Source organism: Sciurus carolinensis, unplaced genomic scaffold (assembly GCF_902686445.1).
Source record: "Sciurus carolinensis unplaced genomic scaffold, mSciCar1.2, whole genome shotgun sequence".
Lineage (NCBI taxonomy): Eukaryota > Metazoa > Chordata > Mammalia > Rodentia > Sciuridae > Sciurus > Sciurus carolinensis.
The window spans coordinates 539,542-553,872 of NW_025920201.1; the positions used below are offsets into that span (position 1 = coordinate 539,542).

At 40.5% G+C, this 14,331-nt stretch overlaps 1 pseudogene; it reads right to left on the reverse strand.

Annotated features, from left to right (window-relative positions):
* Positions 1–3,209: 3,209 nt before the first annotated feature.
* LOC124974986 (type II inositol 1,4,5-trisphosphate 5-phosphatase-like) lies at positions 3,210–4,705 on the reverse strand (annotated as a pseudogene).
* Between the last annotated feature and the right edge of the window lie 9,626 nt (positions 4,706–14,331).

The following is a 14,331-nucleotide window of genomic DNA, read 5'->3' on the forward strand; positions in this document are numbered from 1 at the left end:
CTCAGTCCCCAGATGGGGTGCTTATGAGCTGCTCTCAAAAGGCCTCAGCCCGGTGTCCAGCATGCAGAAGTTCCAGGGGGTGGTTCTTCCTTCTCTTATAGGAATGATATAATCAAACTCCATGTCACTCCAGGTCATTATTTTCCTTCATGATTTGTGAACAACCCCTGCTTTGGACCTCAGGGAGGGACTTCATTTTTATTTGCAGGAATTAATTAGTGTAAATACCACTGAATCTGGGGAAAATGGGAAGCAATGATTCTGGCGCACTGAGATCAGAGCCCTACACCTAGCAGAGTGTCAGTACAGCTGCCCTTCTGGTCACCCAGAAGTAATTATGAACCAACCCTCGGCCAGCCAGGCCTGTTCTCTGATGCCATCAAAGTTGCACTGCTGGGCTGGGGAGATAGCTCAGTCAGTAGAGTGCTTGCCTTGCAAGCACAAGGCCCAGGGTTCGATCCCCAGCACCGCAAAAAAAAAAAAAAAAAAAAAAAAAAAAAAAAAAGTTGCACTGCTAGAACTCAGCTTTGTGGTTGGCTGGTAATTAAAAAACTGCAAGCTGTGAGAGAACAGAGCAAGGTCCAGGTAGAGGGCTTGCCAGAGGCTTCAGACATGGCCTGTGATGCCTTTGCAGGAGCTTCAGGTGTCTCAGACCCCGAGACAGTGAAGATGGTCCATGGTGGGAACTGGAGAGGTTTAAGGTGAACTTCCTCATTCTTAATGACAAAATTGCCAGCTGGTGATGGAATTAGCTGCTTTGACTAGCTTACCACCCCTGGGGAAACTTCTAGTACGACAAACTTGGTCTCCTAAAGACTGCAATTTTATGGTTATTGCCTTTAAAAACATCACAAAGAAGGTTGTGATTTCTTTTAATATTTGGATTTTTTATGTTCATACAAGTCATTCATTTCATGGTGGATATTTGAAAATAAAAAACATAAACATAAAGAAAAACTGTCACTAATAAGCCATCAGAAAATGTTCAGCATTATGGGTATTTCCTTTTAAGTTTCCTTACACAACTATGTATTCTATTTTGATTTTAATATAATGTATCATAAGTGTTTTCCAATGTTAATAAAATCATTTTTACAGCTACACAATTTTCCATTATTTAGACATCCCATATTTTATATTCTTTCACTGCTTAAAAAACAACACAATTCATGAACTAATTTGACAACCTCTATTAATATAACCATGCTCAAAATTAAGAAGCCGTGTTATACTATCTGACAATTAAAAAAAAATCCACCTCTGGGAATCTTATGAGCTAGATCAGTGTTTGGAAAACCTAATTAAAATGACAATTTATAATGAATCCATAGTATTTGATTATGTAAATGTGTCACCAAGAATTGGGAATAAGGTCCAGTATTTATAATTGGATTATCCATGAAGACCAAGTTGATAGTCACTTGCATGTATACACTTGTCTATACCCAGTATTCCCCTGCACAGAAGATGTGGAAAACTGAATTCATGAAAACTTTGGTCATGTCCAAGTGATACGAATATGGTGAAACGACCTCCAAAAGTTTGGGATGGATAAGATTTGGGATCATTGTCCATGAGAAAGTCCTGGAAAAAGGATGAATTGGAAAGAGAAAAGGGGATTTCCTGGAGACCAGGCTGCCTAGATGTCCAAGGCCAATAGAGACCAACTAACAAAGAGCACTGGATAAAGGATGGCATAGACTTGTCCTGTGGTGTGCACCACTGGCTCCAAGAGAGCTCCACCCTGTGGGCCACTGTGCCCTGAGTCATATTCAGCCTTTGGGCAGTGACTGTGGCACAGGCCCAAATGGCAGCACTTGCGCTGGGAAGGGCTGCCTCCCCGACAAACCTGGTTCCCCTTCATGTACAAATATATATACGTGCATGTGTGTGCACACACACACATACATATATGTTACATAGTATTACATATATAACATATTAATCTGTTGGGAGTTTCCTGGTCTCCTCTTGCTGTCCATTCAGGCATGGTTTTTCTCCAAAGTGATAACCAGCAGTGGCTGAGATAAGAGCAGCAGGCCTGTGTTTCATGATGAATGTGGGTCTATTCTAGAAATTGAAGCCCGACTCTTTTAGGCTATAGCTAGTGAAGTCTGAGTGAAAAGTCACTTATGAATACATGGCTTTACCTTCTATAGTCTCTTGTCTCCCCAGTCCCCAAACTTTCTAGGATTTCAGGACATATTCTGCCACTTACTTGCTGTGTAGCTATTATCTGGTCACTGAACTTCAGTAGACTTGAGATTGTAAAAAATAACAAATCAGAATAGAAGACCCAGAAAGAACAAACCATGGCTGTAATTATATCTGAAAGCATCTATATCTATTACTAAACACCTGCCTTTACTGCAAATTAGTCGTAGTCCTTATTATGGACAGTACTAAGAACCTAGATGGTGTTAGAATAAATGACTGTGGTTTACCAGGAAATGCCACTAAGACCTCAAAGCCCTGAGTTTTTTTTTCACTGTTAAAAATGTTTATTATTAAAATATATTACAAATATGAGAGGAATGATGCATCATATACAGTTTGGAGGGCTTGCTGGCCTAGGACATTCCACTTGTTTCACCAGAACACCCAGTTCTTCAGTATTGCACTTTTAAGTCACTGTATTGCCCTCAGAAGCTGAGTGGCCAGCCTCAGAATTATTGAGCCAGATCTGAGTAGGAAGGGAATAGAAGTTGCATATGTATATACACATGTCCTCAGACTGGGCAATAGAATGATCTCAGGAGGCTAAAGCTTGTTTATCCAGAAGCATCCAGCTACATACTTAATGTCCATTTTCATTGTCCTTTCTGGACTTCAAAGTTTGTTCAAATATCTGATTATGAGGAGCTCAGTCTAGGCTACAGGGAAGGAATTGACTATGCCCTGGAGGCAAGCTGAGTAAGCACAAGTACAAAATTTTTTTAAAATTAAAATAAATAGAGGTCTGTCTGTGTTAAATAACTTAAGTTGAACATTGAACGTCAGTTTTATTATTGTGGATTTCTCTCATGTCTTCACAACTCAACACTGAGTGTGCTGATCAATGATGACACAGGTGAGGGGAGATCTAGGCTCAGGAGCTGCCATTCTTGCTTCCAGATGACCTCATGTGCTTTGAAGGGAGCCCCTGAGCTGCAACAGGTAGAACTGTAAATTGGCTGCCCTGATTGAAACAAGGAAGGAGACCAAAAGGCTCAGAGTGGGTTGCAGAGGAACTGGTGAATAAACTCTTGAGTCTTCTTCTTCTCTGCCATTTCAGGCTTTTGGTGATAAGCTGGGTTTCGAAGCAGTAAGCTGCCAAATATGCTAGCTAGAATATTCTGATCCAAATGATTTTTTGCTGAATTTTTTAGTAATTCTTGCAAAAACGCCATCAAGTCGTTGAAGACATTGTTGTGGAATATGGGAAGAGTAGAAATAAACTGTTTGCTTGCTGTGTAATTGCCAGAACACTCCAAGCAGTTATGGTAGGCACTATAACTAGACAACAGGCTCTGGCAGACTCTCCAGAAAAAGCAGCAAGGCTTTAGCTATGGAATGATTACTAGCAGAGAGGTTATCAATCATTCCAGTTTCCATACAGTCCCTGATATGTTCAAATTCTGATCTCAGTCCTGGATGCTGAAACAGACCTTCCTGCTGGATAGCATTTCAGTACAGGTAATCCACCATCATCCAGAGCTCTTTGGGGATTTCCATGGGTCTCTCTAACTGGCTGCCATCATCTTCAGTCTGCAATGGCATCAGAGTCAGCTCACTAACAGTTTCAAATGGTAGGTCCAAGATTGGTTCCCTCATGTAGCACAGTGTATGAATGGGGGACCCGAAACAGCTGGGAAGGTAGTTCCCAGACACAGACAAAAAGTAATCTTTCCCCCGTCCAAGTGCAAAACCAGAATGTCCTCAATTTTATCTTCACCAGAGTTGAGTTTTGTAGCTGTTGTCTTATTTACAAAGAGCTCCAACTCAATCTCAATGTCAGAATCTGGAAGGAGGAGTTCTCTGCTGGGGTTGGCATTCAGCCACTGCTTACAGAAAGATTCCTCACCAGGTTTGTTGAAGAATTCAAACTGATGGGGTACTTGTCCATTATGAATCGTAAAGGATTCTATTTGTGATTGCATGTACTTCACATTCTGAAAACAGAACTCTCGCTTGGACAGAGACACAGACGGAATGTTGGCATTCTCCATCTTATCCAGGGAGCGAACAATTTCCTCCAGAGTCTTCCGGTACAGTTCTTCATTTATGACCCTCATCCCAACACCTGCCTTTACTGCAAATTAGTTGTAGTCCTTATTATGGACAGTACTAAGAACCTAGATGGTGTTAGACTAAATGACTGTGGTTTAACAGGAAATGCCACTAAGTCCTCAAAGCTCTGAGTTTTTTTTTTCACCCCAAACATGGAGCTGAGAGGCTTGTGGTCACTGGTTTTCAGGGCCATGTGGCTCTGGTAACTCAGGTGAATTATGTTCTTCCCTTTCCAGAGGACCCAGTCACACCAGGCAGGAGCATGACACTTCTCACTGGTGTCCCAGTCATCGGAGCCAGTGTCATACTTATAGGTAGGCTGGAATGTGAGCTCACCTCTGTGAAGACAGACTGTTGGATCTCTGATATGAAGTGCAATGGTTTCGTCATTCTCTGTGACCCTACTCACATAGTGGATCGCTGAATCATGATTCATCTGTGCTCAAGAGATCTGCAAAGAATGGCAGGACAAAGGATTTTTTCCCTCTTGATTCCAGGATTCTGACTCATCAGGTGTCTTCCCAGTCCCACTTCTCTACTTGTCTCCTAGGAAGCCCTGTTATTTGGGACATGTTTGAATTAAAAAAAAAAAAAAAGGTCTTTAAGATGCTAATTATGAGCTCCATTTGTAAAGTTCAGCACAAGCTATGTTATGCTGCAGTCACAAAAACATCAAAGGTTTAATCTATTGCTCATGCTACATTTCTATCATGCATCAGCTGGAGTTGAGTTTAGCACTATCCTTATGTTGGGAATCAGGTTGTGTTAAAAAAAGAAAAAAAAAAGAGCCTCTTTTCAGAAGGATTATTGATGGTGACCATGGCTAATGGAAAGAAAGAAAATAGTAAATTTCACACTGATTCTTAAGTCTTCCTCTGGTGACTTGAAATCTCTTCTCACTTCTTCATCTTACTTGGCTTACATATGTTTCTTGGCTTTTATTCTTCTAGAATCCTGCAGTAGTCTGGACCAAAAATGGTTCCTAATGCTTCATCCCATCTCATATGCATGTTACATTTATAGCCAGTGAAGAAGAAGTGACATACAGAAAATGGAAATAAGGTACAAATGGGTTGGTCATATTTGTCTTATTTGAATGTGGTTCCAACAGTTGGTCACCTGTGATGCTGAAACTTGTCTGCTATGACTGACTGACACTCAGCTAGAAAGTACATTCCTAAATTAGGTTTCAGCATGGGTACATACCAAGTTAGAGTGCAGTTCGTTACGTATGGATTCATAGAAAGACTTCCTTAGGCCAGATTTCATTGGATTGACATTCTACATCATTCACTTGATATCACTCTTACATTTTGGTCATTATGGCTTCTACTTTTTTGGTGGTTAAAAATGTACACAATCTTTTGTCAAATTGACTGATGAATAGAGAGAAAGACTCCTGAAGAACAAAATGGCCAGCAAAGCTTGATGAAATGTGGGGAAGAGTATTGTGAATCTGAGCTTTTCAGAGATGACTCTGGATTTCACTTTGGAGCAGGGAAGTTCTCTCTGATATGTGTGCAAAAGTGTTTCCTAATCCAGAAAGAGGGGGAGAGCAGTGGGGAGTGTGATTGCCCCCACTCCCACAGATACACTCCGATGGCCTGATTGCTGCCACCAGTATGAAAAAGTAGAAAGCTCAATGAAGAGCAAAGATAAGTCAGCACCTGAGACAAGCCAGCAACTTCCTCTTCACCTTCTCCCATGACAGAAGCCTCTCTACCCAGTCACAGGATAGGTTAATCCAAACAGGCAACTGACCAGAATTTATTTAGAAGCCTGGGCAGTGGAACTATGCTGACTCTTAAACGTAGACTCAGAATTTTGAGGTCAAAAACAACTTTCATTAAACCACAGCAGAGAGTTTCTTTTGTTTATCAGAGTAGTGCATGTTCCTGGAAATGATGGATTTGGGGGAAGTTCCCTAACACAACTAATACTTATTTTTTCTGTGAGTAATAAGCATGGAATTTTAAAATAAAAATGTGATAGTTTGGATATTTTACCTCCATGCAGATCTGGGCACAGCAAATCAACAGTGATTAAAAAAATACTGTGAATAACATTTTGTAGATTACCTACTTACTCCATTCAAATGACTGCCTATATAATTCCATTGTGAATTACTGGAAATTTCTGAAAGGGGCAACTTAAATAATGGAATTCCCTGGAATTCAAGTTTCAAAGATCTCCAAAGTTCTTTTTTTTTTTTTTTTTTTTGGTACTGGTAAATGAACCCAGGGACACTTTACCACTGAACTATATCCATAAATATTTATTTTTTAAAAATATTTTTGTGATTTTGAAGTGAGGTCTCTCTAAGTTGCTGAGGTTGACAGTCTTGGTAGCAGAATAATGTGCCTGGTATAAAAGCTATGGTCTCTTTTGTCCAGACTTTGATCATTGATTTTGGATTCAGAACCATATACAGAAAAGCCTGCATTTATTGAACTCTCTAGTTACTTTATCCAATTGTTCTTCTGTAATCTGTACTGAATCATTTTTCATGCTGGTACTTCATCTAAATGGGAAGAAAAAAATCAATCTTCTCCAAAGGTCACATGGACATATTCTTCAGCAACAACGTGAATTCTAGAGTGAGAATTTGTTCTACAAAAGGTTACTGTGAGGCATCATAAGATCATCCCTGGAGCTTTCCAGATTAACGTTTAGAAAAATGCTTAATGGTAGTATTCAAACAAAGATTTGATGGTTGATATTCAGTGTATCTCCAATTCATCCAGCCCTCAGGATGATAAAGAAGAGATGAATATTTTTACTCTTCTTTTATTATTTGTTGTATTGACAGTACTAAATGAGAAGAACTGTAAGGAAATGAAATATACATGAACTGAGAATATGGCCAATTGGTCTATTGAAACTAAGCTGGAGAAGTCTCCCCAGGTGAAACATTCTCATTATTTTCTTCCACATAAAATACTTTCATAGGTAAGGAAGGATGTTCCTCCTGGTATAAATAAGATAATATTCTAATCAAGGTTAATGCTTTAACCTTGGAAATGCTTTATTTTTTGATCCCACTTACAGTTACCATTTGGCCTGCTATAAAAATAATATTCAAACTTTGGTGTATATTGGAATAACTGGAAGTATTTATTAAAACACAGGCCTAATATTTTGAATCAGCATTTCTAGGGTGGGTCTTAGATATTGCAGTTCTCTGAAACATTACGGGCAATTCTGATGCACAGGCTCATGGATTACACAATGAGACTCCTATAACCTGCTACTACATTCCACTGGTGCTGAACTGCTGGGTCTCAGTCCCAATGTCATGGAACAGTTCAAAAATTAAGATGGTAGTCTGAAAGGCATAAGACCTCTGAGTCTTTGTTCCACTGTTCCTAACACTAAACTTAGGAATGACATAGTGCACTACCTGGTGACATGCACACCTGTCATCAGGTCAAGGTCACACACATCCTCCCATCCTGCCTACTGACTGGCATCAATGCCAACTCTATTCTGCTCTGTGCTTTAGAAATTTTCTGATTGAGAACATGCAAGTAACTTAATTGAAAAAGAGTGCAATGGGTTGATATTTATCAAGAAAAGTTAAGGACTCTTTTTTTTCAGTATCCTTTGCCCCAGAATTAGAAACACCCCCAGATATCCACATATCTAAGAGAAGCAGAAAGTGTGAGACAGCACTATCATCTTATTTAGGACATTCCATCTTCCCATAAAAAAAACAGGTTCCTACAATTTACCTTTGCTTTAGACCAAAGAAAGTGGATGCTCTCAAGATAAGAGCGTGAAACTATGGTTCAAGGGAGAGCACCAGGTCAGCAGGAGCCCACCAGGCTGTAAACCAAACTGTCCTGAGCTGAACACAATGATTTTTGTTTTGTTTTTTCTTCCATTTCTCCTACTTATCCTTTAAAAATTGTTCCAGCAGCCTTCCCCAGTGAAAGGACTTCAGAAACAGGAGCTTCATTCGGAGGAACAGTGAAGTATTCATACACTGACGCACAGGGCACAAAAGCCCACTGACAGATGGGATTAAAAAAAAAAAAGGAAAGTGCCGAGAGGCTTAAACACAAAAGGATTTTATATGCAGTAAAGGCAATAATGAACCCCTCTGGAAAGAGGCCACAGTGTATCAATAAGTGCCATTTGATATGTTAGAGGGCACAAACAGGAAATGAGGGGTAAACTAAATGCCCAGAACACATTTAACTGAAGAGGGAGATGATCCTCACATCAAGGCCAAATGCTGGTGCTGCCAACACATCTCCTGGACCTCTAGAGGTTGGAGTCTGAAAAACTGAAGAGGGTTATGCTGATTTCAACATATGCTCTTATCCTTGGGATCTGGAAGGCAATTATGAAGTCATCTTTCATGCATGGCCTAGCCTACAAACATCACTTGGCTGCTATTAAGTCTGACAGTTGGGTCAGCTGTTTGTTAGTTTCCTCTACTCCCTGCTATTGTGAAAGAGGAAGAATTGGGAGTCAGTTGAATCACTTTGAAATTGTGGCATTGGTTTGTCAGGGAGAAAGAAGACTGCAGGAAAGAAGAGGGGGTACCTGGAAAGGAAAAGTCTGCTTTGGGAAAGCTGCCTGTGGGATTCCCTAAAATGAGTTGCACATTGTTGCTACCTAACAATTCAGATTCCTTTTGAATTCATTCCTTCTATTGCAGATTTTCAGGCCTCACTCTCCCTTCTCTTATATTCTACTTAAATCAAGTAATGGAAAAAAAAAATGGGAATTTGTACCAAGGCCTTTGGGAACAGCACAATAGCCCTTAACAAATGCCCAAAGAGCACATGGCCTGTTATGAGCACACCGTGTGCCTTTACCGATGACTTACTCAATGGCCTCTGAATCATTTCCATAAAGCAAATGCAAACATACTTTTCTTTTACACGAGAAGAGCCCAGTTCCAAAATGCATATGGATATCCAAAACAGATTGTGGATTGTGCCCCTCCAAGAGATAGCCAGCTGTACACTAAAACACCATGGTATTCCCATGGTAACAACATTGTAAGGGACTTCACATCCTTAAAGGAACTCCTCATAAGACCTGGATTTCCTCTTCTAATCTAGATACTGGAGCAGTTTTTAAGCTAACCTCTTGCTACTGGAACGTGGCCCCCTATGGATCCTTGAAGACTCAATGGATCACAGTCAAGACAGCAGGATGATAAATCAAAGAGATATCCATGATGGGAAGGCACTTTGCAGAGGAAATTTACACCATGCAAAATCATGTCAGGGAGAGTATCATCAGGTCCCAGGTTGAGTGCTACTTATACATAGGGGGAAAGTCTGGTAGATTTCTGTCTCATTCAGAGAAGAGTACCAGCTGCCTTTAACTTAATTAGGTGTAGAAATGTCTTCTTCTACCTTAAATATGTTTGATAATGTGTTTATATTTAGATACTCAATGATGTAAGCCTTTATGAACACATGAATATATTTTGATTATATACAAGATGATTTCCCCTGTATTTTTGGCTCATAAAAATTGTGGATTGAGCATTTCACGTTGCTCCAGGACGCAAGATTCAAAAGAGGAGATAGTGAGAGACTTGGGACCAACTCAAAGCCGCTGGGTGAGTCTCTCTCGTTGGGGAGGCATCCCGGATGGGGCAGTAGCCCCGGAATGCAGGGAACTTTGTGAAGTAGAGTTGCTTGGCGAGACGCCCCTCCCCCCACAGGAGCGGTAAACACGGACAACTGGGATCATCGTAGAGGAGGCGGCTCAGCACAGCACTTGGACTCGGAGCAACTACTGGGGCTCCAGGCGGCTGCCTGAGGAGGAGCTGTATGGCGAGCTATGTGGACACAGAACGACCACTTCTGAACACCGGGGGGTTGCCCGGAGGAAGAGGAGGAGCATGGCGGGTTGCTTGACCTAGGAGTGACTGCATCAGAGCTACAGGCGGTTGCCAGAGGAGGAGGCGAGTGGTGAGTTGATTGGACTAAAAGCAACCGCTCCTGAACACCGGTGGCCTGCCTGGAGGAGGAGCGTGGTGGGTCACTTGGTCTCGGAGCCACCGCTCCTGAACACCCAGGGGGCTACCCCAAGGAGGAGGAGGAGGAACGGGGGGGTCACTTGGACTTGGAGTGACTGCCTAGGGCTATGGGTGGTTGGCGAGAGGAGGAGACCCGAAGTGAGTTGCTTGGACTCCTAGTGACTGCGTCGGAAACCGGGCGGCTATCCGGAGAAGGAGGTGTGTGGTGGGTCTCTGGGTCTCGGAGCTATTGTACGGGGCTCCAGGTGGTGGCTCAGAGGAGGGGCTGCACAGCCAGGCAATTGGTGCAGAGCAGGGTCCCAGGAGCTAGGTGGCTTCTTGCTGGAAGAACCGCACAGAGACACGCCTAGGGGCGGAGCGAAGTTTCCAGGGCTGCGGGCAGATTCTCTGGGAGAGGCAGCCTAAGGAGACTCGCCTGCGAAGGGTGAGGCTCCCAGGCTCAGGACATAGGTCTGGGCCCCTAGGATTGTTGCAGAGGAAGACAGCCCAGCCCAGGCGGTAGTTGTAGATTGAGGGGAACCTCTAGGAGGGCAACTGACCAGCGAGACGTCCCCACCGAGTGAGTCTTCCCAGCTGGGGGAGGTTTTCCCACAGGGACGGTAAAACCAGAGACACAGGCACAAACAGGCCTTGCCTCAGCCTGCAGACTAGTTCCCCATTGGATGTCCATTGGTCAACAAGTGGAGGCACCTCTGCCCACTAGCAGGGAATATACGCCACCTGAGGGTCACCACCCCTAGAGAGGCAGCTTCTTCGTGGAGCTCTGCATTATCAACCTCCTCCAAGACTTCAGGCTACTGAAGGATAAGAGGGGATATACTAGCAATCTTCAGGGACATTATAAGTCGATAGAGGAAATCTGCAATATCTTAATGACCCACTGATTCCTGAACAATATGAGAAAAAAAGGGAAGAAAATGCCCCAAACAAATCTAGATGTTACATCAATAAAATCCAACGACAGCATGGCAGAAGAAATGACAGAAAGGGAGTTCAGAATGTACATAATTAAAATGATTAGGGAAGCAAACGATGAGATGAAAGAGCAAATGCAGGCATTGAACGATCGCACCAATCGACAGTTAACAGAGCAAATTCAGGAAGCAAAAGATCATTTCAATAAAGAGTTAGAGATATTGAAAAAAAAACCAAACAGAAATCCTTGAAATGAAGGAAACAATAAACCAAATTAAGAACTCCATAGAAAGCATAACCAATAGGATAGAACAGCTGGAAGACAGAACTTCAGATATTGAAGACAAAATATTTAACCTCGAAAACAAAGTTGAACAAACAGAGAAGATGGTGAGAAATCATGAACAGAATCTCCAAGAACTATGGGATATCATGAAAAGGCCAAATTTGAGAATTATTGGGATTGAGGAAGGCTTAGAGAAACAAACTAAAGGAATGAACAATCTATTTGAAGAAATAATATCAGAAAATTTCCCAAATCTGAAGAATGAAATGGAAAATCAAGTCCAAGAGGCTTATAGGACTCCAAATACACAAAATTACAACAGACCCTACACCAAGGCACATTATAATGAACATACAAAATAAAGACAGAATTTTAAAGACTGTGAGAGAAAAGAACCAAATTACATTCAGGGGGAAGCCAATACGGATATCAGCAGATTTTTCAATCCAAACCCTAAAAGCTAGAAGGGCCTGGAACAACATTTTTCAAGCTCTGAAAGAAAATGGATGCCAACCAAGAATCTTATACACAGCAAAACTTACCTTCAAATTCGAAGATGAAATAAAATCCTTCCATGATAAACAAAAGCTAAAAGAATTTACAAAAAGAATGCCAGCATTACAGAACATTCTCAGCAAAATATTTCATGAGGAAGAGATAAAAAACAAAGAAGCAAATCAGCAAAGGGAGGAATTATCCTAAAGGAACTGTCAAATAAAGGAGGAACCAAGATGTGTCAAAAATTTTAAATATGAAACAAATGACCGGGAATACAAATCATATCTCAATAATAACCCTGAATGTTAATGGCCTGAATTCATCAATCAAAAGACACAGACTGGCAGATTGGATTAAAAAGAAAGATCCAACAATATGTTGCCTGCAAGAGACTCACCTCATAGAAAGAGATACCCATAGACTAAAGGTGAAAGGATGGGGAAAAACATACCATGCACATGGACTCAGCAAAAAAGCTGGAGTATCCATCCTCATTTCAGATAATGTGGACTTCAAGCCAAAGTTAGTCAGAAGGGATAAAGAAGGACATTTCATACTGCTTAAGGGAACCATAAATCAGCAAGATATAACAATCATAAACATCTATGCCCCAAAGAGTGGCTCATCCATGTATGTTAAACAAATTCTTCTCAATTTCAGAAACCAAATAGACCATAACACAATAATACTAAGTGATTTTAACACGCCTCTTTCACCACTGGACAGATCTTCCAAATAAAAATTGAACAAAGAAACCATAGATCTCAATAATACAATCAATAATTTAGGCTTAACAGACATTTATAGAATATACCATCCAACCAAGAGCGAATACACTTTCTTCTCAGCAGCACATGGATCCTTCTCTAAAATAGACCATATATTATGCCACAAAGCTAATGTTAGCAAATACAAGAAGATAGAGACACTACCTTGTATTCTATCAGATCATAATGGATTGAAGTTAGAAATAAATGAAAGAGTAAAAAACAGAAATTACTCCAACACCTGGAGATTAAACAATATGTTACTATATGATGAATGGATAACAGAAGATATTAGGAAGGAAATTAAAAAATTCTTAGAGGTGAACGAGAACAAAGAAACATCATATCAAAATCTCTGGGACACTATGAAAGCAGTACTTAGAGGAAGATTTATTTCATGGAGCGCATTTAATAAAAGAAGTAAAACTCAAAAAATAAATGACCTAACACTACAGCTCAAAGCCCTAGAAAAAGAAGAACAGACCAACACCAAAAGTAGTAGAACAGGAAATAGTTAAACTCAGCTGAAATCAACGAAATTGAAACGAAAGAAACAATACAAAAAATTGACAAAATAAATAGTTGGTTCTTCGAAAAAATAAACAAAATTGATAAACCTGTAGCCACACTAACAAAGAGAAGACGAGAGAAAACCCAAATCACTAAAATTCGGAATGAACAAGGAAATATCACAAGAGACACGACTGAAATACAAAACATAATTAGAAGCTATTTTGAAAATCTATACTCCAACAAAATAGAAAATTTCGAAGACATCAACAGATTTCTAGAGACATATGAATTGCCTAAACTGAACGAGGAGGACATACACAATTTAAATAGACCAATTTCAAGTAATGAAATAGAAGAAGTCATCAAAAGCCTACCAACAAAGAAAAGTCAAGGACCAGATGGGTTCTCAGCCGAGTTCTACAAAACTTTTAAAGAAGAGCTCATTCCAATACTTCTCAAAGTATTCCAGAAAATAGAAGAGGAGGGAACTCTCCCAAACTCATTCTATGAAGCCAATATTACCCTGATTCCTAAACCAGACAGAGACACATCAAGGAAAGAAAATTTCAGACCAATATCCTTAAGGAACATCGACGCAAAAATTCTCAACAAAATTTTAGCAAATCACATACAAAAACATATTAAAAAGATAGTGCATCATGATCAAGTGGGTTTCATCCCAGGGATGCAAGGTTGGTTCAACATCAGGGAATCAATAAATGTAATTCACCATATCAATAGACTTAAAGACAAGAATCACATGATTATTTCGATAGATGCAGGAAAAGCATTTGATAAAATACAGCACCCCTTTATGCTCAAAACACTAGAAAAAATAGGGATATTGGGAACATTCCTTAACATTGTAAAGGCCATCTATGATAAGCCCATGGCTAATATCATTCTAAATGGTGAAAAACTGAAAGCATTCCCTCTAAAAAGTGGAATAAGGCAGGGATGCCCTCTTTCACCACTTCTATTCAATATCGTCCTTGAAACTCTAGCCAGAGCAATAGACAGACCAAAGAAATTAAAGGGATACGAATAGGAAAAGAAGAACTCAAACTATCCCTATT